General features: G+C 45.7%; 1 protein-coding gene across 1 annotated transcript in view; it reads right to left on the bottom strand.

Moving 5' to 3' along the window:
- LOC146782609 (uncharacterized) overlaps positions 1-12,229 on the bottom strand; it is a 114,206-nt gene extending 101,977 nt beyond the window's left edge. The window contains exon 1 of the mRNA XM_085639961.1: positions 12,103-12,229. The gene's annotated coding sequence lies outside the window, so the exon portion shown is untranslated. The remainder of the gene's footprint in view (positions 1-12,102) is intronic.
- Between the last annotated feature and the right edge of the window lie 14,670 nt (positions 12,230-26,899).

Raw genomic sequence — 26,899 nt, 5'->3', positions numbered from 1 at the left:
GGATAATGATAGATTCCTCCCAGGTGGGCGGTGCACCATGTCTCACAGCAGTATTAAATACTTTAGTCAATAACGGGCCCCAGATTTCAGGTTCTTTTTTATAAATATCCACCGGCACACCATCTGGTCCCTGAGCCTTCCCACCTTTACTTGCAATAATACATTTCTTAACCTCGATAGGTGTGATATCTAGGGGAAGAATTGGCCAGACCCCACCTCCATTGTCCATATGTTTATCAGAATCAAAAATCAGGGAAAAGTGTGAAACCCAGCTTCCCACGCTAACGTTAGCTGACAGAACAGGCGTAACCTCGTCCCTTAAAAATGGGCTGTTGACAGTGGCCCAAAATAGCGAGGAATCAGAGGTTTCGGCGGCCCGGTCTAACTTATCCCAGGCCTCTCGTTTAAGTTCTGCCTTTCTTTCTGATACTGCTGGCTTGTAGGTAGCCCTAAGATGCCTGATAAAATTAATGTCCCTCTGTTTTACTGCCAATGCCACTTTAAGGCTCTTAAGGGCAGCAGTGCAGGCATGATCAAACCACCCCCTTTGCCGATTTGAATCGCCCTTAAAATGTTTGGTGAATACTGCTTCTATAGAGTGATTGATATCGACAAATGTATTCAAAATTACAGCTGTCGGTTCTTCACTCGCTAAGATAGTTTCAATTTCTTTGGAGCAGTTCTTAATAATGGAACTAGACAAAAGGTCTGCCTTCTCCCCCTTCCACCTAATTCTAAATCCATTGGGTCTATGTGGTTCAATGTTATCCACAATACTTGGTTTGGGTCCTATATTAGTTTTCCAAAAAACCCTCTCCATGGTCAGGCAGTTGTGGTCACTAATCAAATTATCTACTACCAAGGGGGCAGAACACCATGGAATAAGGCTAGAGGAAGTACAAATAAAATCAATGACAGAGTTAGCATTTCTGCCCGTGAAGGTGGGGACAATTTCATCAAGTGCACCCCTCGCGTTCCCCATGATCTCCATATCATATGTCATCAAGATTTTATTTAATGAATCCCCGTATGGGTTATGGGGAAAATGGGCGACTCCCTCACCTCGTGAGCTTAAGAAACCACAGACCCTATGGGCAGAGGACATACAGGTAGAGATATTAAAATCTCCCAACCAGATAAAATCAAAAGCGATTTCATTTCCTGTAACAATTTTAACCAAAGCTTCCTCCAAAGCAAAAGCTATCCGTTGCCTAGATTTATCAAAAACATTATTATAAAAATTGATTAAAAGGATATTCCTATCCTGCTCCTTACAAAGCCAAAGGATCTGGGAATGGTCCCCCACCGGGACATGTTTCTTTACTACGAACGGAGCGTCAACAGAAATCAGTGTCAGGAGGCCACCCTTGGCTCTTCCTGAGTTCGAAGCCACTGCTGGTATTTGATATGAGACAAACCCGTTATAATTAATGGGGACCAAACTCCAGGTTTCCTGGAAACATAAGATATTAAAAAGATTAATAAAATCGAACCAACCTAAGCATTCATCCTTGTGGGAAAGTCCCGCAACATTCCAACAAGCTATGACACATGAACCAGGGTTAACTAAGCAGGTGGAAGGATTCAACAAAAACCAATCCCCTCTCACGTTAACCAGACTTTCGTGGTCGCATGCCACAGTAGAGTCTGGTTGGCTTACACCAATATTGTTAGTAATAGTTGTTGATATCCTAGGGGCCGTGTTAAAGCTCACTTTGCTCGGGTCCAAGTCCTCCGACCTGACACCTTCTATGGTCGGCTCCAGTCAATCATTGTAATCAAGCCCACTTAATGGCTGGAATCTATTAAACGTAGGGATAGTGGGAGTAGCACACAAATCCTGAACTCTAGGCCTATACCAATGGCGCTCATCAACAGATTGAATAACAGGTTGGGTTGCAAAATCTCTATAGAAGTACCCAAGCGGCCGCAAAGATATACCATGTTCACTCGCAGGGAGAGAAGCGGCTTTAATTAAAACTGTGGAGGTAAGTTGGGGGTTACGGAAGTTAATGACTATACAGTCACCTTCGCAGGTCTTACGGGATTTACAGACCCAATTAGTTCTCCTGGTACTAAGTATATCCCTAGATAGTGCTACAGGAAAATCACACTGTCGGTGGAGCCAGTCCACAGTTTTGTTCTTTAATGATGAGTGTGATTCTACACTAGCAGGGTTGCTATCAAACCTCTTAACAGGGGGGACATTCATAAGAACTGCTACAAATGGTGCGCACGTTGGTGGCAGGTCCGGTTGAGGGTTTCTGGAGTTAGGGGTGTTTACATTATGGCCCAACGATTCCCCCGGTACTGAACCGGAGGATGGTTTAGTGGTGTCTTGCCGCTGATATGGTACATTGAGAACCGCATCGGTCTTTCCAAGGGCACACCCAGGTCTGCATTCAGAACTACTATTCTCAACCGTCATTGGGACTATATTAGATGTAGTTAAAGAAGTCTCCTCTGGCACCTGTGTACCAGCAATGTTGTTTGGGGCTGGTCTAGCCTTAATAAAAGAATCCAAGATGCCTCCCAATCTGACTACTTCGTCGGCAAGAGTGGAAAGTTTGGTCAATAAAGGTTTAACAAATATGTCAAACTTGGCAACTATAGCCTGGGTTATAAGATCCAGCTGTTCTTTATCTAAAATGACCTTAGCTCCTTCCGTTAACGCAGATTGAGCTGGGAGATTTATCTGCGGGGGGGTGTCCTTTTTGTTAGCATGGCGATTCCCTCCTCGCTTAGACTGTATAGGTTTGCTGGTGTTCCTACAGGTGCGTGTTAATTTTTGGCGTCTGGATACAGACTGGCTGGGGATAGGTACATCAGGTATAATAGCTTGGTCTGGTTCAGGGTCATTCATGGACTCAGGAGTATCACTTTCCAAACTAATGATATCAGTTACAACTCCCTCAGTTAAACAATCAGTGGGTAATAAGGGAGTATTAAGATCCTGAACAGGGGAGGGCTCGGAGGCCAAGCAATTAGGCGGGGGGGACAACAAACACTGTGACCCTGGGCGACCTAAAGATTTCCTACGTTCCTGATTAATTTTATCGACCATCTTAACCAGGTAATTATCCATGGTTGTGGTCGAGGCTGCTGTCTTGGCTTTAGGCATAATTAGCAAATCAGGGTCCCACACCCCCTACAATTTCTCCTTGTAAACACCAAACGACAATATACCAGTGTTTCCCAAATGGATTATCACATACGACCTCCGAACACCTAGGGGCATTAAACGGTAACCAACAATGACTAGGCAATCAATACACACATAAGAATGAGAAATGGTGAATTAAATAACACGATTATCAATAGCCCGGTCTGCTGGTCCCACCTGCCCCCTCCTGTCCCGGACTGTCTCAGACTGTCCGCCCTTTGTCCGGGCTTCATCCAGGGCGTCCCGCGTCGCGTCCCGCTCCGCTGGTACTGGTACTATTTGGCCAAGTCAACAGCCAATAGGAAATAGGGGTGGTCCGTTTATTCCGTTAGTGGGCGGGATGGCGGGAAGGCGGGCCGCTACACAGCTGCGGCGCTCTGCAGTTCAAGGGCTCCTGGGACCTGCAGTCCCGTCCGGCGACTCCTTTTGTGAACAGCAACCCAGGGACACCAGGCTCAGTGGTGAGAGCCTCCACCTGCAATACGATGCGGGACCCGCGCCAGCGGGTTCCGCGAGGTGTTTTATTCCGTTAGTGGGCGGGATGGCGGGAAGGCGGGCCGCTTCACAGCTGCGGCGCTCTGCAGTTCAAGGGCTCCTGGGACCTGCAGTCCCGTCCGGCGACTCCTTTTGTAAACAGCAACCCAGGGACACCAGACTCAGTGGTGAGAGCCTCCACCTGCAATACGATGCGGGACCCGCGCCAGCGGGTTCCGCGAGGTGTTTTATTCCGTTAGTGGGCGGGATGGCGGGAAGGCGGGCCGCTACACAGCTGCGGCGCTCTGCAGTTCAAGGGCTCCTGGGACCTGCAGTCCCGTCCGGCGACTCCTTTTGTGAACAGCAACCCAGGGACACCAGGCTCAGTGGTGAGAGCCTCCACCTGCAATACGATGCGGGACCCTTAAGGTGCTCTTCCCCCCAACCTTTTTGCTTTTCACCTCCACGTTTTGCTGTATCTTTTTGTTGGCTTTAGGACTCTAGGCACCTTACCACTGCTAGTCAGTGCTAAAGTGCATATGCTCTCTTTGTAAACTATGAACATGATTGGTTCTCACGGATTGGCATATTTGATTTACTGGTAGGCCCCTAGTAGACTAAACTAAGGGTGCCAGAGCCTGCAAATAAAATGCTACTAGTGGGCCTACAGCACTGATTGTGCCACCCACATGAGTAGCCCTGAAAATATATCTTATACCTGCCACTGCAGTGTCTGTGCACAGCTTTAAACTGCCATGTCCACCTGGCAAGTGCACCCACCTACGTCAGAGGAGTGGGGGGAACTGAATAGGTGCAAGGATGGACGATGTCCCTTGGTGTAAGTGTGACGACAGGGATCGCCTGATCCCCACTACTTCATGGAGCCTGAATTTTTAGGAGTCATAGACCACTAGAGGGGAAAATGTCCTACGTGGTCTGTATGACTGCATGCTTCATATTAAGCGTACTGTGTAAACCAGCATTAGGAGTTGGTATTTAACACAATCTGTAGAAAATCTACAGATTGAGTTGGTCCTGAAGAAAGCCTGCTGTCCCTTTGTGGCACTTGCAACAGGCTGAAACATGTCGACATTACTGAGGTATAGATGTATAGATTGTACTCACAGAACATCACACTGTTTTTATCCCAGCTAAAGGACCTTATTGATAAACAAGAATTAGGATCCTGAAGGCTTTTTTTAAGAGCTCCGCTTACAAAACACGTTGAGCCCACCCACTCACACTAGGTGCAATGGGTGAGGATCCAATGATGAAGCATGCCACTGGTGGTACTAGTGGGTGAGGATCCTATTAAAATATCCATGTGATGCAAGGGTCGCACCGATTCATGTGGGTGCAGATTCCTTTCCACATAGATATATATATATATATATATATATAGCTACCAGTTAATTTGACCTCTTTTAACATTAGGAGTTCATCAGTGGTGAGGCTTTCCCTCTCCTGTGTACTGATTAGGTTTAAGGGAAGCAGAGCGTTGCCCCAATTTAGCTTCACTCCTCCTTGTTTTTCTACATACTTTTAGAAATTAGGCCTTTTCTTGTTTAACCATTCTGTGTGTCTCTGCCTGTTTGTGGATTGACTGTCTGGTTTTGGAGCGACAGGGGCTGGGAATGTGCATTCATTGTAGACAGCCACAGGGGGGTTGAGGTGTGCCTGGCCCTTCCTGGGTGACACAGAGCTGAGCTGAATAGACCTTGGCTGCATTTAGAGTAGTGGGAGGAGTTTTCCTTGCACCAGAATAGGGCCTGTCTCCCCTGCACAATGCAGTCTTCATCCCCTGTGGTCATACTGCATCAGTGAGGACAGAACTGGTTTGGACTGGACTCAGAGACCCTTGCACAAAGAGAACAAAGACAAAATGGGGTATAAGTAGTGGACCTTAAACCCCAGATCTTTGGATCACTTCTGGACTCAAGAGGAAACTTTACCAAGGAGAAGGTCTTCCCCTATGCTGTGTGCTGTGTGGGGTTGGCCTGCAGTTGCTGTTTCTGCCAAGGAAAGGACAAAGACTGGAACTTTGCTGTGAACCTGCTTGAAGAAGAATCTCCAAGGGTCTGTGTGTGCTGATCTACTGTTCTGAAGCCTCAAGGACACAAAGACTTCACCCCCAGCTCCCCTGAACTCTATTGCTGAGAGTTCAGATATGCCAGGAGGCGCCTATTCCAGTTTGGGGCCTCTGCAGGTTGTTTCTGCTGTTGTTAGATAGAAGAAACCTAAGATGAGTAAGAAAACCGGTCTCCGACGCCGTTAGCGATGCCGCTGTGATGCCGTGACCTGCACCGAGGCAAGGGGCACCGCTCATGAAGTGCACGATGCACTGCCCGGCCTGCACCGCAGCTTAGACACCCCTCAACTACTGAAGTTATTGGCATTTCCCGATGCCAGCACTTGCACCGACTAAGTCATCGCTAGTGCCTGCATCCTATCATCGCGGCGCCGATAACCTCCGAGGGTGACTCCATGAACTTGTTGACTTTGCACCGTAACTGGAACTGGCGCCTCACTGCCAACGTAACCGACTTCCCCTGTCCTGGACACGTCCCCTCCTCGCGGAAACGATGCCTCGCCTCCCCCGTGGCAGCCCGGGAGCCGGCCTCGACCTCGGCACAGACGCCTCACCTCCACGATGCCGTACATCATCATAGACTTCGTTTCCAAGGTACTGTTTGTTTGGGAGTCCATGTGACTCTGTGCCCAACGCCGCGCTCCTTGCAGTCGGCGCGGTACTTTGGATTTATTGCTGTCCTGATGTTACAATAGCCCCAGGTGCCACTATTTGTTTCCAACGAGCCTTATTTTTGCAATCTCTGCTCTAAAGTCATTCTTAATACATGTATGGTGGGTTTTGTCATTTTGGTCTTGTTGAGTTTAGATAAAGATATATATATTTTTTTTAATGGTGTGGTGTCTATTTGTCGTGTTTTCACTGCATTACTATGTGTTTTGAGTACAAATACTTTACACATTGCCTTTGGGAAAAGCCTTTCTGCTCGTGCCAAGCTACACAGGGGGTAAGCAAGCATTATCTAAAGTGTGTATCCCCCTTATCCTGACTAGTAGCAAGGGTTCCTATTTGGACAAAGGTACCTACTCCTGTCAACTAGAGAACCCCATTTCTAACAGTATGCGAAAACCAAAACTGAAACTCTGCAACACGAAATCCCCTGATATGCCGTCAGGATATCTCTTCAACCACTGAAGTATTGCCTCCAGTTTAACTGGAGTATCCGTCCTTAGCCACCACTATGTTACCATCCTTCCTGCCCCATCCTGCCGGCGCGGGTTGCCCCCAATGTGCAGTGCAATAGAGAGTGCCTGCGCCACACCTGGAACAGTCATGGCGAAACTTTCAGGGATACCTACAACAGGCTCACTTAGTAAAAAAAAATTCCAGCAGGCCCCCATGTGGGGCTGCTTGCCTCCCCTGCACACCATGCTCTGAGTGGGGGGACTCAAAGATCTGAAAAGGAATAGGCAGCCCACTTTCAGTATATATCGTTTGCACAGGACTTATAGGTCTCGTGTACAACAAGATATTTGTGAAAATAGTGAATGTCGCTGTCCAGGTATCAATGTTAGTGGGCACCTTTGGCCTCATAGCCGGCTCCCTTTCCTCCGCTTTCGAGCCCTTTTTGCTCACGTCTCCCTATGGAGCAGATTTAAACAAATCGATTACTTGTTCGCCCAAATCTTTTTCTTGGTTATCTGCATCAAATGACCCCCCCCCCCCAAGGGGACCCCTATGCCCATATACAACAATACCACATCACCCCCCTTTGCCATGGTGGCTGCTACCGCGGAGTCACCCACCAGGACACCCTCTGCTATGTTATTACTCTTCTGCCGCACTTGTGATGTGTCAGAGCCTGCACTCCTGCTGAACCAACTGCCACAGTCTGTCCCACACTCGATCCCGCTGTTGTCATGCCCATGCATCACATCACTGATATTCCCCACATCTGTGCCGTGGATTCCTGCTTCCCCTTTAAAATTTTCTGCCAAAAAACCTCCCACAATTACCACCATACTTTCTGCAACCTCTTGAAATCCCCCTCGCCATGAACCCCCCCGAAATCTTGATATCACTATCTTTCTACTGGCCGAGCACCCATCCCACCCAGGCGTCCACCCACTCATCATTATAATCACTTCCTGGCCCCTCTCTGCTCCACAGGGTTGACAGCTGTCTTTTCTCCTTGTTATTTTGTCAACTTCCCGATGCAAATACGATCCACGCCCTTCCTGCGCATGGCTCTTGTCCTGAAGTCTACCGCTCCTGCTTTATGCTTCACCACCTGTACAGACTTATTTTCACCACCCTCGTTCTTCACCTGCAACCCTTCCAGGGCCACCCGCACCACTTATAGGCCCATCCACCTCTTCCCGCTAGCTAAGACCCTGTTTGAATTCGACATTATTGTTCAAGAACACCCCTGATGGGAATTGGACCTGCAACAGAGCCCCTACTCCGTACCGAAAAACTTGCCAAGGAAAGGTCTCTGGGCAGCCTCCCAAGCTCCTCGGGACGCTGGCCATCTGCAGCGTCTATGGGCCCTGCAGCTCCCTCTTACCAATAAGTCTCCAGAAGAAGTGGCGTTGCAGAGTCGCCAGCACCCAACTTGTTCCAAACGCTGGCCATAGGGAAACTCACAGCCCTCTGGGATCAGTACCAGCAGTACCCACACCTCTCTCGTCCACCAGGGAGAGTAACCTTAATGACTTGGACTTCCGTCAGGACCCTCTCACTGGTGCCACATCTCGTTCAGCTCCCCAAGCCCTTCTGCCCTACACGGGGGTGCCCACCAAAGGACTTACACCAGTCTTACTGTGACATGTCGCCAAAATTTTGCCCCAGCCAGAAAGGTATGCCCAGACGTGGGTCCCATGCTCGCTATGCCACCAGATTCAAGCTACCCTGGTTGATATGGGGTGGTACCTGAAACTGGTCCCAAGATACTTTGGGGGAAATGGCCTATACAACGTGGGCTGAGCCACACGTGCCGTTCCCCTGCAAGCGGAACCACACTTGCCTTAACCACGCATTTGCCTTAACCATGCATGTGTGGGGGTAAGGCAGTGGCCGGTCTAGATACGCGGAGGGGCGGGCACAGGAAGAGGAAGGATCAGACATTGTCTGGTAAATGGGGCAGGGTTTTGAGGGGGTTGATGTCGTTTTTAGGGCTATGGTTGTTTATAGGGTTCATGGGGGGTCCAAGTTGTCTTAGTGCTCAAGGCGGGGGTCGGGTTGTTTTTAGGGCTCAGGTGGAGGGGCAGGGTTGTCACCTTTACTACACATATCTCTTTACCAATCATGCCTTTACCACAAAATTGCGTGGTAAAGGCATGCGTGGTAAAGGAATGCGTTGTAAAGGAATGCGTGGTTAAAGACACATGCATTGATCGGGCAGCATTGTAGAGGCACGCGTGGTTTAGCAATGCATGCCTCTGTCATACAACCATTATTTGGCCTCTCTGCAGAGCACATAGAGCACTTGTCAGGTGTGCCAACTGTAAATGTAATCCTATGTGAAAGAGGTATAGAGCTGTCGAAATAGTGACACTGCAAAAGTTAACGAAAAGGTAGGACTTACAGGTAAGGGTGCATTGTGTCTGGGGAATTAAGGAGATGCAAGGAAGCATCTGCAAAAGAGGGTGAAAAGAGGGCACTAAAGAGATGATCTGTGTTTAATGCAAATGATGGGTGGCAAAAAGAGCATATGTGTCTAACCTAGAATGCAGAAGAAAGTGGTGTGAAGAGGAGAACTGGAGTCATTAACACACTCTGTAGACCACTACCCCTACCACAGACCTAAGCAATGAATAAATCATAGTCTGCTTAAAATGTTTACATTAGTTTGCATGTGTTTGTGTATGTGCAGACTTCATGACTGCCCATTATAGGTGCCCCACTACTTTTATCTGTGGCCTCTTACTTATCCCCCCGTAAAAAACACTTGCACGGATTCCATTGGCTATAAAACCCGTGAAACACCCAACTAGCACCCTTGAGAGTACAATCACCAAATCACTGTGTAGGGGAAACAAACTTCGCATAGCTTTGGTGTACGTTGCTGGTCCGAACCGAACCTCATCCAACCTTTAACGCCTCGTTTGTTTGACGGCCTTTTGTGTTTTGTGGAAAATTCTGGTGACACTCCTTAGGGGTTGGGCTAGCTCATATATGAATTCTCATGGTGTTCAGTGACTATTTCTCATTTAGGAGAATTAGACACTCAACACTTACAACAACTTCATATAGCTGACAAGCTTCCCAGGTCCATTTATAATGTACTGCTTCAGTCCAAGTTTTGTCTTGAACTTGAAGTCAGTGCTTTAAATGGCCAGGTACTGTCCGATACTGAGTATCTGCACTCCTTTCATTTGACAGGGAGAGTACCCGCACTTCTCAGCACTGCTGTAATACATTTAATGGGAGAGTACGGGCACTTCTCAGGAGCAAACAGGTACTCTGAATAGTGAGCACCTGCACTTTTCAAGCACTGTGTCTACCCACTCTTTTCAAAGGATGGACACTGTCTATCCTGCCAAGCAGTTGAGTCCTACAGAAATATGCTAAACATGTCCCGGTGTCATTTTCAGACCCAGGGCCACATTCAGCAGTGCCAACACGCTGCCCGCTAGCGTTTCAACCAGCAATGCGCAGGTAAGGGGGGATTTGTTTTTTGAATTTTCAGCTAAGCCCAAAACAAAGGCTGAATTTAAGGGGCCAGCAGGCCTCCTTTCGTTGGAGTAGCCTGGCTGGGAGCTATCTGGAGCCTCACACCTAGATGCAAATGCAATGGAGGGGAAACAGAGGCACACAGCCTTGTTAATACTTCACAAGTCATCTTTTGTCACTGTATATAAGAGATATGCATGCGGTGTAAGACTGTCAGTTGTCTTGGCCTGTCCCAGCATTTACACAAATACCAATTTAAACACCACTAATGTATTTATCTTATAGCGCTACTCATCCCAGTGCAGGGTGTCAGAGCGCTTAACATCAAAAGTACACATTATACATTGACAATAAATCATAAGTGTGTAAATCAATGGACAGGATGTGTTACATAAGACAGTGAGGGTCACAAGGTGTAGGAGTCACATGCCCTTCATAGCTCACTCTGCTATACTAGGATTACAATTTATGAACTGCAAGTAATAAAAGGATCTGTGTTAAAAGCAGTAACCCACTTACCCATTTGCATAAAGTAAAAATATTAACCCTCTATGCTACTTTGATTCAGATCTGGGATTCAATCAATCAAAAACGTATAAAGTGTGGCAAATCACCCGTGAGTGTCTCAAGGTGCTAAAACAATCAAAACAATCCAGGGGCTAGCCAAAACACACATCACTCCAGCAAAAAAAATTAATCTCCAGAGTGATTTTACCATTATTATTATTCCCTGAGATTTACTGGGCAAACAAGGATCTCTGCAGCAAGTGCCTTAACCCCATAAGATATTTTAAAATGCAGACATTGTAACCAATTAAGCCGAACAGATGTACTGGCATGTTTCTCCTTGTTAGCAATTTCTTTGTTGCATGGTTTTAAAAACCAAACCTATACGTTGAGGCCCAGATTTTGTGTCAGGGCTTTTTGGCACAACCACAAAGCAAAATCTAATGTGTTAAATATTGTATTGAGCTGAAATGTAGTCATGCTAGACCTACTAAACATGTGTGAAGGTCTTAAAATCTGATGTCACTTCTTGTGATGTAACTCCTGTGAGGTCAGGGGTTGTGATGCCAGGTGCGATGTCACATACTATGATGTCACGCTCTGTGATGTTACTCGCCATGATGTCACTTAAATACGGGCCAAAGTGCCCCACTTCTTTTTATAGGACTGAGTAAACTAGACTACAAGTACCAGATTTTTTTTTTTTTTAATGGACTGGAGCAGTACATCACGCATGGACATGGGACGCTTGCCAGTCTCCTGTTACGTTACAATATTTTAATATAGCAGTGTCTACATTTTTCAGAAGCACTTCGATTGTAGAGTTTGGGCAGATGAAAGCATATTTTGTTCGCAATTAAAGAGGAAGTACGTCTAGAAATCCAGTAAGATTAAAGACACGACTTAGCACGTTGTTTCGCATACAGCCAATTAATTATTCACATCAAGTTCTGTTTTGGTATTCTGCGTGCATATTTTTCAAAACATTTATTAACAGGAGGTCTATGCCCCACAGGTCAAGTTGTATTTGGACTTTTTTTTTGTTTTTGTTTACTTCTTGAGTGATTGACTTTTTAAAGCGCTGGGCACCCGGCTGCTACTGACCAAATTTTGTTTAAAATGCACGGCTTGCGGCTGACATCCCCCTCTTTTTGCTGCTCATGAAAGTTGAGAGGCACGAGTCAGGTTTATATACATTAATTCCCCAAGATGCTCATAATTCGGATTGCGTTAGTATGCGCGTGCTAACACTCACCTGCTGCCGGGAAGGTGCGTCTCTCTGCCTATTCGTTCCTCCGCTCCTCCATCCCTACCGTCAAGTTGCTGGACGTCCGCGCTCCCGATATTATTTTACAGCTGCTCAGGACTCTGCCCTCTCCAGGGGTTGGAGTGTGGGCGTGGCTTGGCTGGGTCTGAACTTAAACACAGAAGAGCTGGGCTGACAATCAGCTCCCAGGCACGTACAGAGAGCGTGGCCATCTTAAGTTAGATACAAAGTGGCCAGCCATCTCGGAGATCAATTTAAATGTGCCATGTTCGTCACGCCGTCGGGATAGCTCAAATAGAGATTTCGGGAAAAAATATAATAACATGTTTTCAGCGTGATGTTGTTGCGTCCAAAAAAGTCAAATTATGTTTAAACTGTTTGCATAGTTTAGGTTGGTCTTGGATGGGTTAATTTCTGTCAGCGTGTCAACGTGTGTCTTCTCGGTGATACGTCCGGAAATTATGAATTTCACAAGTGTCTTGTCACATGTGCATGTCTGCTGACTTTGAGGGAAGCGAAGCCCTCGAATGTTTTTCTGCCCTATTCTTCTCATTAACACTTTATAACTCTTATAAAGACAAAATGCCATCCTTTTCGTCAGCAGTTGAGTGCGTAAAAATCTGCATTGAACAGTAATTCTGAGTGCAGTGGGGTGGGGTCGTTGAAGAAACGTGGCTAACAAGCATTTGCAAAGGCAATACAGCTCTCTTGGAAATTATTGGCTTTTTTAATTGATTTATTTAATGCAGTTTTATATAGCGCGAACTTCACCCAAAGGTGTCAGAGCGCTTTACAAAATAACCAGGTAAGTTACAAAAGGTTCACAAGATAGACTAAACACGCTAACAGGTTACATATATACAGTTACAGGTACATTAGATAGGCTGTAAATGCTAAAAAGTTACATATATGCAGTTATAACGCTAACAAGTTGCATATTTGTATTGTATAAAATATAAAAGGAATCAGTGTTAGGTTAGAACAGGAGTTAAATACATATTTACAAAGTTGACCTCAAATGAGTGCAAGGTAAATTACAACAGGTACACAAGATCGATTAAACACGCTAATAAATTACATATATACAGTTTCAGGTACACAAGATAGACTGATCATTCTAACAACTTACATATATGTAGTTACAATTCTAACAGGTCGCATATTATATTGCAAAAATATGAAAGGTGACAGCGTTAGGTCGAAACAGGAGTAAAATACATATTTACACAGTTGTCCTCATGTGAGTGCTAGATGGTCGTAGTGGTCAAGAAATAGATTGAGTTATTCAAGGAAGTGTTTTGGAGGAGAAGAATCTTAAGATCTATTTTGAAGGTACGGAAAGAGGTAGTGATTCGGAGGGATGGAGGAAGTGAGATCCAGATTCTGGTTGCATTATCAGAGAAGGATTGAGACATAAATCTTTCCTTTTTGAAGGAAGGAGGTTCGAGGAGTATGTTTTCCGCATTGCGTGAAGGTCTAGAGCCTCCTGAGATTTTGAGTTTATTAGCCAGATAGCGTGGGGTGGAGGTGTGCAGGGCTTTGTGGGTGATACAGGCAGTCTTGTAAATTGACCTTGCTTTGATAGGAAGCCAGCAAAGAGACAACAGTATGGGTGAGGTGTCATAATTTCTTTTAGCCCCATATACGAAGCGAGTTGCTGAGTGGAGGATGGATTTTAGAGGGGAAAGGTGGGATTTGGGGAGGGCAGCAAGGAGAGAGTTGCAGTAGTCCAATCTGGAAAGAACCAATGATTGGACCAAGGTTTTTAGGTCTTGTTCAGGAAAGAAGCGCAGAACCCCCCCAGAGAAGGCACAGTTGGTAACGAGCATTCTTGGCGATGGAATCGATATGGGACTGTAAATTGAGCCTTTTATCTAGGATGACGCCTAGTGATTTGGCACAACAATGATACGCTTGTTGTTGACTATGTTCAGATTGTTCATCCAAGATTGGATAGGAGATAGTGAGGTCGAGAGGAGAAGGAATTCTGTTTTGGAAGGATTCAGTATTAGTTGAAGAGTAGACAGCCAGTGGTGCATGGAGTTGAGTGTGGTGTTGAGGATTGAAATGTCATGAGTGGAAGAAACCTTTAGGTAGATTTGGGTGTCATCTGCCTAAAGGTGATAATGGATCCCGGATTTTTTTAGGAGATTACCCAGCGGTTCAATGTAGAGGTTGAACAGAGTGGGCGTGAGGATCGAGTCTTGAGGGACACCTTGTCCACAGCCATTGAAGTGGGGAGACAATTAGCTATTTTAATCATCTGGGATCTGCCCGAGAGGGATGATTCTAACCATTTGAGCACTGTACCTTCAAAACCCATTCTTAGCTTTAAAGTGCTCATAGGAGTGTTGTGATTAACAGTGTCAAAGGCTGCAGATAGGTCAAGAAGGATCAGGAGACAAGATTCACCAGAGTCAAGAACTCGCAGGGCATCATCGATCACTTGAAGTAGGACTGTTTCAGTGCTGCAACCTTGGGTAAAACCAGATTGGAATTCGTCAAGGTGGGGGGTTGACCTTGATATGTTTGGAAAGTTGCTTCGCCACACAACTTTCTGTGATTTTAGCAAGAAAAGGAAGGTTGTGATAGGGCGAAAGTTGTTGAGATCTTTTGCATCTGCAGAAGGTTTCTTAAGAAGTGGGGTAACCTGTCCTGTTTTAAGGGCAGTAGGAAGGGAGTCTTGGTTGAGGAAGAGGTTTATCAGACAGGTCCAGCAGGGGAGTGTGTGAGTGTAAAAGTTAATGGCAATGCCAATGGGGATGGGGTCGATGGAATGGTTAGATGGTTAAGTTTCTAGAATGCTTTCAAGGAGGGCCTTTTCAGTGATGAAGTCAAAGCTCTGCCACAGGACTCGGGGTTTGCAAACCTCAGGGGGGGGGTAGGATGGGTAACCTGATCCACAAGTGATTTTACATTTTCGTCAAAGGATATTGCAAATGCTGCTGCTATCTTGGAGGGGGTCGTCAAATATGGTGGGAGAGGGAGATATGCTGGTGCTTTTGAAAAGGTTGAATAACTTTTTAGGTCTGTTTTCGGCAGACTCTACGAGGGTTCTGAAGTGCATCGCTTTTTCTTGAAAGATGTGTTTGTGGTAACGGGATCTTGCGAGGCGGAGATTGCATAGATTGGTGGTGGAAGGAGAATGTCTCCATAATTTCTCAAGGTTTCTCAAGTGTTTTCTTTCTTCGTAGAGGGATTTATTGAATCACGGAGCAGAAGGAGTAGGTCTTTTCTTTTTACTTTGCAGTGGGGCAACATTATCCATTACAGCTGATAGACTGGTGAGACATTGGGTGGTCAGGTCGTTGACATCAGAGTAGGGGTCTAAGATTGGAAGAGAGCTCAAAGCTGTGTTGCATAAAATGTCAGGGTCGATGTTTTTGATGTTGCGGAAAAAGGTAGTAGTTCTTTTAGGTTGGCCAAGAGTAACAGAATGAGCTGGGTGCAGAGAGAAGGGGATGAGGAAGTGGTCAGACCAATCTACTGATATAGGATCAACAGCAGTTAGCATATCTACTTTGGAGATAACAAAGTCATGAATGGAGCCCTTAGAGTGTGTCGGCTTTGTGTTATGTTGAACAAGATCATTTCCTAGGAGGAAAGTGGCAAGCCTGTTGGCAGCTGTATCTTCCAGATTACCACAATGAAGATTACAGTATCCAATAAAAAACAGTTTGTCACTTTGCGAGTATTGGTCGCTCGCAAAGTCAGTGAATTCCTCTGTGAAGGCGGAGCTGTCACCAGGCGGGTCAAGATGGTATGAAATCTGACAGGGGAGTTTTGCTGTGTTTGAAACTCCAGAGAAAGGCATTTGAAGGAACAGATGGAGTTTCTAGTAAAAGTTTTGAGATGAATGGAGTTCCTGAAGATAACTGCTACACCACCCCGACTTTATCTTCTCTATCGTTCCTCAGAATGGAATAGTCAGTGGGGAGCAGAAGATTGAAAGAAGTATGAGAAGTGTCATGAAGTCACGTCTCAGTGAGGAAAAGTATATCCAGGCTGTAAAGATTAATGATATCTGAAATCTCCAGCTTATGTTTGTTCGCGGATCGACCTTTGGGAAGCAGTCAACGAGCCTCTGAGATTACTGTTTTGGTGAAGGGGGAGTCAGGGCTTTTGGGGGTGATAGGGATAATGTTCCTGGGAATAGGTGACTGGATTGGAGATGTTTGAAGTTTGGTGTGGGTGAGGAAGATGATTGGTATAGTGCGGTGAATAGTGTTAGCTGGAGAGGAGAGGGTGTGGGGAGATAGAAGAGATGAGAAATCCTAGTTTATTTTCTAGGGAATGCAGAGCTGGAAAAGGAAAGTTAGGATGTTTGATGGGTTCAGGGTGGGGTTAAACTTGAGAGGGAGAGCATGCGGTGGATGTAGGAATAAGGAAAGGAGGGAGATTCATCAAGAGATGTTGATTGGAAGTATTTGCCGGTGCAGCTGATGAGGAGAGAGAATTATCTGAGCATACATTGAATAAAATAGAAGTATTTACTTCTAGATGAGAAAGAGAAAGGTGAGGTCTGGAATGGGAGGACGGGGGGAAGAGGATGGAGGTGTAGACATAGGAAGGCAGAAAGTCGGGGGTAGAGGCGAGAGAGAGGTGGAGAAGGTGCGCAGGCTGGGTGTTAGGTTTTTTAGGTTTCACCTGCACAGTCGTAATTGGTAGGATTTTTAGGTTTCACCTGCACAGTCGTAATTAGGCTTCACCTGCACAGCGCTTGCGAAATCTATTGTTTTCAATATAGAAGTGGATGTGGCTTAACGGGCTAGAGATGCCGACTTTGAAGAGGGTGAACCAGGTTCAAGTCTGTGGGGAGTCTCAAACGTCCTGAAATTCTGGGCAAATCACTTAATCTTCCTGTGTCTAAAAAACAAGCACTGGCATAGCCAATATGTCTCGCCTTTGGTGCCTTATAAGTGTTTAGCCAGAGATAGTGGCTTAGCTAATGTCTTTAAGGCATGTTGTAGAGCAGTGTGGCTGCTGTGCAGCATGTTGGAAAGTTATATTTAAGTGTTATAAGCATTTTTGTTACCTTATATATAACAAAGTAGACATGATGTTCAAATGAACAACCCTATTAAAAAAGAATTAACATATAAAGTGTTTTCTATTTTTTCTGTCCTTGCAATGCTGGCAATTTCTTCCAGCTTTTTCTAATGCTTGCTTGTTATAAGTTTTTTTTGTTATGGGGAGAGGACATAAACAACGGGATGGTGGAGGTTTGGAAATAGTACCTGAATTACAACATGAGCCGCGGACGGCACTAGGGGAGAATCAATAGATGCCAGATTCTAAGGCAGACTGAGGTGTTGCTGAGTGATGCTGAGGTGGTGGTGTACTGGTGCGGAGGTGATGCTCAGGTGATGCTAAGTGATACTGAGGTACTGCTGAGTGATGCTTGCTGAGGTGGTGCTGAGTCATGCTATGGTGGTGGTGCTGTGCTGGTGCTCAGGGGGTGATGCGCTGATGCTGAGGTGGTGCTGCACTGATGCTGAAGTGGTACTGTGTTGGTGCTGTATTGTTGTTGAGATGGGGGTGCGCTTGTGGTGGTGCACTGATATAGAGGAGCTGCTTTGCTGATTTTGAGGTGGTGCTGCGCTGGTGCTGCACTGATGCTGAGTTGGTGCTGCACCCATGATGAGGAGGTGGTGCTGTGCTGATATGGTGCTGTGCTGAGGTTGTGGTGGTGCTCAGGTGATGCAGAGTTATACTGACATGGTGCTGAGGTGATGGAGTGCTTGTGCGGAGGTGGGGCTGACTGATACTGAGGTGGTGCTCAGTGATGCTGAGGTGGTACTGAGTAATGCTTTGGTGGTGCTCCGGTGATGCTGAGCTCAGATGGTGCTGAGCGATGCTGAGTTGGTGCTCTACTGGTGCTGCGGTGATGCTGCACTGGTGCTGAGGTGGCTCTGTGGTAGTGTTTAGTGAGGCTGAAGAGATACTACAGTGATGCTGAGTGATGCTGTGGTGGCGCTGAGTAATGCTGCGCTGGTGCTGCACTGATGCTGAGGTACTGCTGCACTGGTAGTAAGGTGGTGCGGAGGTGGTGCTGTGCTGCGGCTGAGTAATGCTGAGGTGGTGCAGTGCTGGTGTGCTTGTGCTCAGGTGCTGCTGAGTGACACTTAGGTGATGCTGCGGTGGTGCTGCTGGAGTGGTGCTGAGTGACATTGACTGGTGCTGAGGTAGTGCTGCAATGATGCTGGGGTGGTGCTCCGTTGATGCTGAGTTGGTGCTGCAATGGTGATGGTGCTGTGCTGATGCTGAGATTGTGCTGTGCTGATGCTGAGGTGGTGCTGTGCTGATGCTGAGGTTCTGTTGTGCTGATGCTGAGGTGGTGGTGCTGCACTGATGCTGTGCTGGTGCTGCACTGGTGCTGCGGTGGTCCTGAGTGATACTGAGGTACATAAAAGAAAGTAGGTTGATGGAACACTTTAAGAGGGAACGTCTCCTGTGTGATCACAAGGCATAAGTACCTTGTTAATTAGTTATGTTTTACAAATGAATGGATTCGTACCCCGCTTAAGTGGTCCAAAAGAACAATGTTTACCACTGTTTACTGGGAGTGGATAGAAGACTAGTTATACCACTTGAACACTTTCAGGGCAAAAGTAGGTTGATGGGCAGCTCACAAAATCCAGTAAACCCTTAGGAAACACTATGTGTGTCGTCTCAGCCGAACCAGCCTGTTTCAAATGGTAATATGGTTTGAATATTTATGTGCGATGTCAGACTATTCAATAGTAAATGTATTTAATGTCAGTGTGCTGTGTTCCTCATTCAAACAACAAAAACAATTTTTTCAATTCATAACAACCCACTGTGAGAACAGTGTACTAAACATGAATGGGCGTGGTTATGCAGACGCAAGCATGGCAAAAGAACACATTGGTTTTATTAGTCATTAACGAAGGACTAACCTATCACACAACAATCTTTAACTTGACTTGCAAATATAACAAGCACTGCATGTTAAAGCTAATAGGTCTGGCTTTTCTATACAGGATGTGCTTATTCACGAACAGAAGATTTTAGGCCCACATTAGGTAGTGAAAACATATTATAAAATATGTGCACACATGCAACACAAACCAGCAGGCATTACAACGCAAGCAGCTTCCACAGGCACGCACACATGCACATATAAAACTAGCAGCACAGTATAGGATACATGCTACTTGGCGATTTAAACGCATGATCACACATGAATCAAAACCAGCCAGGGATGCGGTCAGGGAATCCATTTTAAGCAGTGCTATGAGGGACCAGTGAAATCTGCTATCGGTGCCGCCACAGAGACAAGATGCAAGGTCACAACAAGCCGGACGGCCGGAGATGGAAACTGCATGCAGGGCACCTAAATGTTAAACAAGGGGTCCATGGCATGTGTGTGCAGATCTGCTGCTCGAGCCACTAAGTCACACCATAAAAAAAACAAGCATTGGCATACCAATTGTTCTAGCCTTTGGGACCTTATAAGTGTTTAGGTATGCAGCACATTATCCTATATATTGTGTTGCTAGGCATTGTAAGATAGTGTGTTTAGTCACTGCTTTGCTCTTTTTAGCCCAGTGAAGCCACACAAAAGCTGGTCATGAACTCTGTACTATTGTGTGTGCTACATATGAAGGGGCACTGCACGCATGAGATCAAGATTTTTCATATGTTCATCCTCCTTATTTGGATATAGAGGAGGTAAGAAAGATGGTACCCTGCCTGTAACTACATGAAGCATCCTCGATTGAATTTAATATTTTCAGAAACGTACCACAAGATGAGCCACCTATTGAAACCGTTTAGTTTGAATTGTAACATGCTGAATTATAAATGCTTTTTAGAGGAAAAAGCAAGAATAAAAAATCATTGATTTGCTAGAGGCAATCCTCAATTTAGAATATCGGTTACAACAATCTGTTTTCATGTTCACTGTAGCAACCATATAAGTACAAGTTTCAGAAAGCAAAACACATCTTTGCGGGCAGTAGTTTAACTTCATGTTGTCGCGATGATGATGACAAAAACCAGTAGTCATGCATTATAGTTCAAATGTTTGGATGAAGTAAACTTCGTTTTGTGATGTAACAATACAAATGAAGATTGAAACCAACAACTAAAGTACTGCGTTTTACTCAACGAATGATAAATTGTTGAAACCTCATTCAAGGACTATTTAACCTGTGCCCGGGGGACATACCCATGTGATTGGAGATGCAACTAGGTTAATATTCGACACGCCCACGGTTCAGAGAGCGATACCCTGGAGCACGGTATACCCTAAGAACTTACGCATTGAAAATTAGCTATGCACGCACTGTTTCTACAAAAGAGAGGGAGCGACACATTGTAGTGCAGTGATGACAGACTGGCACGGAGAGGACAGACAGTAACTACCAGCTCTTCGAATGCTGTCCCTGGATATTTATTGATAAATCAAAAGCGTTACGCCCCACTTACCTCCTCCCTTACGAAGGAGCCAACGCTGTCTCTGCTCCTTGTCATGCGATCTGGACTAGAAATCCAGGAGCGTAAAAGAGCACTTTTGTTTCTGTTGCTGCAAAGAGGTTGAGGGTAGAGGATGTTTCCTTACACCTAAACTGCCATTTTTGGAGCTTGGGGACCAGGTTTGAGCCTTGGTGTCGGATCACCATCCGGTGATTGCGGGCAAATCACTTAATCGCTCCGTGCCTACAAAAAACAAGGTTATTATCCGCAACCCACCCAGCCTGTTTGCATTCTTGTGAGAGTGCAGAGATCCGGGCGTTATGCTGATAAACTACAATAAAATACGGGCACCGAAGTTGAACACGCTCCAATAGAGTATCACCAGCAGGAAAGAAAACAAGCATTTGAAGGCACGAACGTGGAGCGGGGGCGGCGGGCGGTGGGTGAGTGAGGCAGCATCAGACTGCAGGAGGGAGGGGGGAGGGATGGGAAGAAATTGCCTCGCACGAAATGCAAAACTGAAACGGAACCAGGTTTGAGCCTCGGTGTCGGCTCACCATCCGGTGATTGTGGGCAAATCACTTAATCTCTCCGTGCCTACTAAAACAAGGTTATTATCCGCTGCCTACCCAGGCTGTTTGCATTCTTGTGAGAGTGCAGCAATCCGGGCGTTATGCTGATAAACTACAATAAAATACGGGCACCGAAAGTTGAACATGTTACAATAGAGTAACACCAACAGGAAAGAAAACAAGCATTTAAAGGCACGAACGGGGAGGGGTGGCGGCAGGCGAGCGAAAAGGCATCGGACTGCGGCATGGGGAGAGGAGGGGGAGAAATGGCCCCACGCGAAACATGAAACTGAAACGAACTTGCCTCGAAGTAAAAAAAAAAAGAAGGGCACATTAAAAAAAACAGAGATCCCCGAATAACAACAGACCCCCAAAAAATGCACTAATACCAGTAAAGGGGTCAATAGCCATGCCCAACAGGGAAAAGGGAGGGACATAAAACACGTTTATCAAATAGCAAGTAGTACATTTTGAAAGACACACTCAATAGCAAATAGGAAAACAGAGGCGGGGACTCACCTACTAAAGCATATACTGCATGTCTCAACAAGACAGCGCATGCGCTGCCTTGGCGAGACCCAATTACAGCTAACTTTGAAAAAAAGAATATTAACCACATTTTAAATGTCCCCGTAATATGGAGGCCTCAGATTTAGAGGGACCAGACAGAAATATTGGCAGGCCTGGTTCTGCTCCGTCCACCCCATTGCTATAGCCCTGGAAAACACATCCAGATAAGTGTGTTCTTTTTGGAAAATATTAATTAATTAAAGTCTTCAGAGACCTGTTATGTTGATAATTGGCGAACACCATCGAAATTCAGCCTGTGAAATTAATGAAAAGGATACATGCTATCTGTTTTGCAAAAATGTTGTCTCCACATAAGAGGGGCATTCACACACTCTAACAGAAAGAAGCCTTTGGAAGCCTGGATGGCCAGCAGAAATGTCCACTGAGTGAAATCACCTGGGCTCCAAACATGCACCCATGGGAGAGACTTTGGAAGGCCGTCCACAAATATGGGGCCAGCATTTCTGATTGGCACAGCAAAGAGCGAGTGTTGGTCGATGGACGTGCTTCAAGCCCATTTGTAGATACATCACGTCTGGCAGAACACAGTGTCGGCTCTCTGAGGGAGTGTTGCGGGGTGGTGGGGTGGAGTGAGGCAGGGTGGGGGAGAGGTATAGTGGGGGGTAGTGGAGTCCGACATACGACGGACAGGAGTAAGGTAAGTAGTTAAATAAATAAAACAATTTACTTTGCACGCGCTGCATTGCCAACTCGGCGATGCAGCGCGCGCAATGTAAATTGTTTTATTTATTTAATTACCTTACTCCTGTCTGTCGTATGTCGGACTCCACTACCCTCCCACCCTGTCCCTCCCCCACCGCCCCGCAGCCCTCCCTCGGCGAGCCGCCACTGGCAGAGCTCCGCATGAGCGCTGACTCTAGACTCGACCTAAAAATGAATGTGCCCTAATGCAACTGGTGCTCATATAAAGCGCTCTGATACCTTTGGGTCGAGTTAGCGCTATTTAAAACTGCAAAACAATATAAATATATAATCTTAAAAAGGGCTTACATCCTGACCCCACTTCTTATATGTGCTTGTCACTTTAATTTTCCTTTGTTTCTATTGGTTGCAGGGTTGTATTTCGTCCATCATTTCCTTTGGTTTTGCTTTGTTCGCCATAAGTTGGCAAGGAACGCTCAGACATGAGTCCCTTGCTCACTTTGCCACTGGATTCAAGCAAGCCTGGCTGAAGATGGCTGAAATGCCAGAAACCGGTCCTAGGAAGCTTGTTTCCGGTCCAGGGAAGAAATGGATTGGCAGTTCGGGCGGGACTGTTCCCATGAGGCACAGGGTCAGACTGATTTGCATATGGCCATGTCTGAACTGGGGTGGCAGAGTGGGCTAAAGAACGGTGGTGGATTAAACCCAGATCAGGTGACTGGGGGTGAGTGCTTGCAATGTTCAACACTCCGTCCATCATTTCCTTTGGTTTTGCTTTGTTCGCCATAAGTTGGCAGGGTATGCTCAGACGTGAGTCCCTTGCTCACTTTGCCACTGGATTCAAGCAAGCCTGACTGAAGACGGCTGAAATGCCAGAAAACGGTCCTAGGAAGCTTGTTTCCGGTCCAGGGAAGACATGGCTTGGCAGTTCGGGCTGGACTGTTCCCATGAGGCACAGGGTCAGACTGATTTGCATATGGCCATGTCTGAACTGGGGTGGCAGAGTGGGCTAAAGAACGGTGATGGATTAAACCCAGATCAGTTGACTGGGGGTGAGTGCTTGCAATGTTCAACACTCCGTCCATCATTTCCTTTGGTTTTGCTTTGTCTGCCATATTTGTCACATAATACATTCCACGTTAGACATCATCTTAACTAACTCTCCCAACATATCCTACGTTGCTACAACTCCTCTGACCTGGTCTGACCATTCTATGGTCGAATTTCGGATTAACACCCACAAAGCTCACCCCGCTCCTAAATGCTATCCAAATAAAAGCTACTGAAAGTGGAATTTGATTACAATAGCACACTTTGATGGTGCATTTTGTCCACCTCATCACGCGGAAACAGATAAGGTTGTGAAACGCTTAGCCTCCTTTAACGCTAGCCTACTTGCTACTTTAGATAGTTTAGCACAGGGGTCTCCAACCTTTTCTGTAGTGAGAGCTACTTCTGCTCAAGGAAAGTCTTCCCGAGCTACTAGAAAATGTTATACCTGTAAAATAGTGACTACACTATGACCACCCAAAGCAAGACTTTCAGTAGTTACCACCCAAGTATACCAAGTGCGGTTACCAGCACAAATGCTGGGAAAAAGTTCTTCAATATTAAATGCCTGCCCTTGACTTATGAAGTAACATTAAGATCTTGACATTCCCAGTGGCACAAAGGACATAAGCACAGAAGTACGTCTCCCCAGCTCAGCTTGAATTATCATTCACCAGTTTCGGAAAATGCACATTTTTCTATCTAATACTACTTTCCACTGTGGACAAACAAACTCAATTTTCCAGAAGAAACTCCATTTTTGAAAACTAAAACTGCCTTTAAAATATCAGTTTTCAGTTTTTGAGAAATGCACAGTCTCAAAACATCAGCTTGTCATTATCATCAAGTACTCCCATGTACAAATGCCTCATATGGGCAGACTACTTTGAATTCCCAGGTATACAGTCATATGCCATGGATGCTCACCATTGGTATAGGAAACAATGGTCCTAGACGTCTTTCAAGCTACAATTCAGTTATAAAAAACATTCATTAGTCAAAAGGCATCAGGTACATATAGAATTAGCATTGTATTATTAATGTACCACCATTTTCAATACAATGCAAACAAGTATATCGTCAAAAGACACAAAAGCACAAAATATCCCTACACATATCAGTCATGACCATTAATATGCCAGGAATATGTACATATAGGCCAGCCATGCTCAGAGTAGGTCTATGAGGGCTGCCAGCATACCACAACTAGACCAAAATTACTAAAATAGTCAAGGATGACCATAATTATGCCATTGGCACTATTATGTCAGGAATGGACACAATTATGCCAAATATAACACTCTTATGATAGGGCTAGCATATATATTTGGCGGTTCTTGGCAACAGGCATAGTTTCAGGAAGCAATAGTGTTTATTATGGGCACACACATAAATGTTGATGAATCTCTTAATTTTCTCTGGTCTGGATCATACCCTGTTCTCCTCAGGTCTTGAGCTGATCATGCATCTAACTGACACATTTTCACTCTGACTCCTGCTGTCCCGCACTTTGGTGGGTCAGCACTGATTACAGCTCGGGCTACTGCTGCCATACTTTTTTGATGGTGCACTCGTCACACACATGTTGTGACTGATAAAGGAGGGACTGCAACATGGTCAATCTCCTTGTGGCTTAATTATATTGAGATTGGATACAGACTGTCATGTAGCAGGTCCTATAAGCTGGCACAGTGTGTGTTTGAGTGTTAGTATGAGTTACTGTGATATGTTTGGCTGGCTGTCACTCTTAGGGTCTTGAGATGATCAGTGCTGCCTTTATTAATAGACACCTACTCTGAAATTGATATTGGACTCGACTTCACCTTAGAGAGCTACCTTGAAGGTACTGGCGAGCTCCCAGTAGCTTCCGAGCTACTCGTTGGAGACCCCTGGTTTAGCACCTCTGAAACAATGCTCTTCAATCATTAATCGACGCCAGGCCCTGTGGTACTCGACTCCCCTGCGGCTAGAAAAAGGCTCATGCAAAAGACTCAAACGCCATTGGTGCCGTTCTCAAAACCCTCCAGATAAAGAAAAAACCATTACCACCACAATCTAAAAAATGCGAGGAAGACCCATATCGCAGCCTCTCTCGAACAAGCTGGGAGCTCTCAGAAATGCCTTTATCAGATTCTAAAAACCTTCACCAGTCCTTTGGCCTGTGAGTCGGCATCTGTACCATCCCAAAAGTTGTGCGATAACATTGCTAGTCATTTCACACAGAAAATAGACACGATCTGTAACAAAATCACTTCTACTATAAATCCCCAATCTAAATCAGGAACTGAACCCCTACACATCCCACCAACTACCAATTCATTAGGAAATCTTCCACTACTTACTATAGAAGATACAGAAGCTCTCTTAAAAGGCGCTAAATCAGGGTCCCCTTTGGACCTGATACCTGCTAAACTAACTGCCACCTTGACCAAACAGCTCGCAGACCCCATTTGTAATATTCTTAATAGCTCTCTGAAGGAAGGAGCTCTCCCTCCGGATTGGAAAGCTGCATAGATACTTCCGATTAAAAAGAATCTCAAAATCTCACCGGAAGACGTTACAAACTACCGACCTATCTCACTCCTTCCCCTCCACACTAAAATTTTAGAAAAACACATCAACACACATCTCTCCAAATTCATTGAATCCACTAACAGCCTAGATTCCTCACAATCTGGATTTCGCCCCAGATACAGTACTGAGTCTACCCTAGTGGCAGTGACGGACAACATCAGGACGTTGTTGGATAAGGTCAGGCGGTGCTTTTGGTGCTGCTTGACCTTTCCGCAGCATTCAACACCATATCCCACCAAATTTTACTCAGAAGACTGGGTGACTTAGGCATCACAGGGAAAGCGCTGAAATGGTTAACCAACTTCCTATCCGATAGAACACAGACCGTTAACCTAGGCTCATACCACTCTAAAACCACCAAAGTCACCAAGTGAGTACCTCAGGGCTCTAGCTTGAGCCCTACCTTGTTCAACGTTTACGTTGCTCCCCTGGCGAGACTGTTGAGAAAACTGGGCTTTATCCCTATATCATACGCTGATGACACCCAGTTACTCCTTCCACTTGACAAATCCAACCCTAACTCCCAAGCCATCTTCTGTGAAGGAATGAAATCTATAGCGGAATGGATGAAAATGAATTTTCTCCAATTGAACGCTACCAAGTCCGAGATAATGCTATTTGGTGATGCCACTGTGAGATGGTCGCCCAGGTGGTGGCCAGAGGAACTAGGCCCCACCCCATGCCCTAAACTAGTGGTGAAAAACCTTGGTGTCTAACTGGACCAAAAACTTACCCTGGGAGACCATGTCTCTGCTACCATCGGAGCCTACTTCCATACTCTTAGGATGCTCAGAAGAGTCTTCCCTTTCCTACCACTGTCTTCGAGGAGAACCTTGATTCAGGCATTAATTTTAAGCTGTTTAGACTACTGTAACGCGCTGTTGATCTCAGCCAATGAAAAGGACATAAATAGA

This window comes from Triturus cristatus, chromosome 12 (assembly GCF_964204655.1).
Source record: "Triturus cristatus chromosome 12, aTriCri1.1, whole genome shotgun sequence".
Lineage (NCBI taxonomy): Eukaryota > Metazoa > Chordata > Amphibia > Caudata > Salamandridae > Triturus > Triturus cristatus.
The sequence above is the reverse complement of the archived record's forward strand: the minus strand, read 5'-3'. Positions and strand labels throughout refer to the sequence as shown.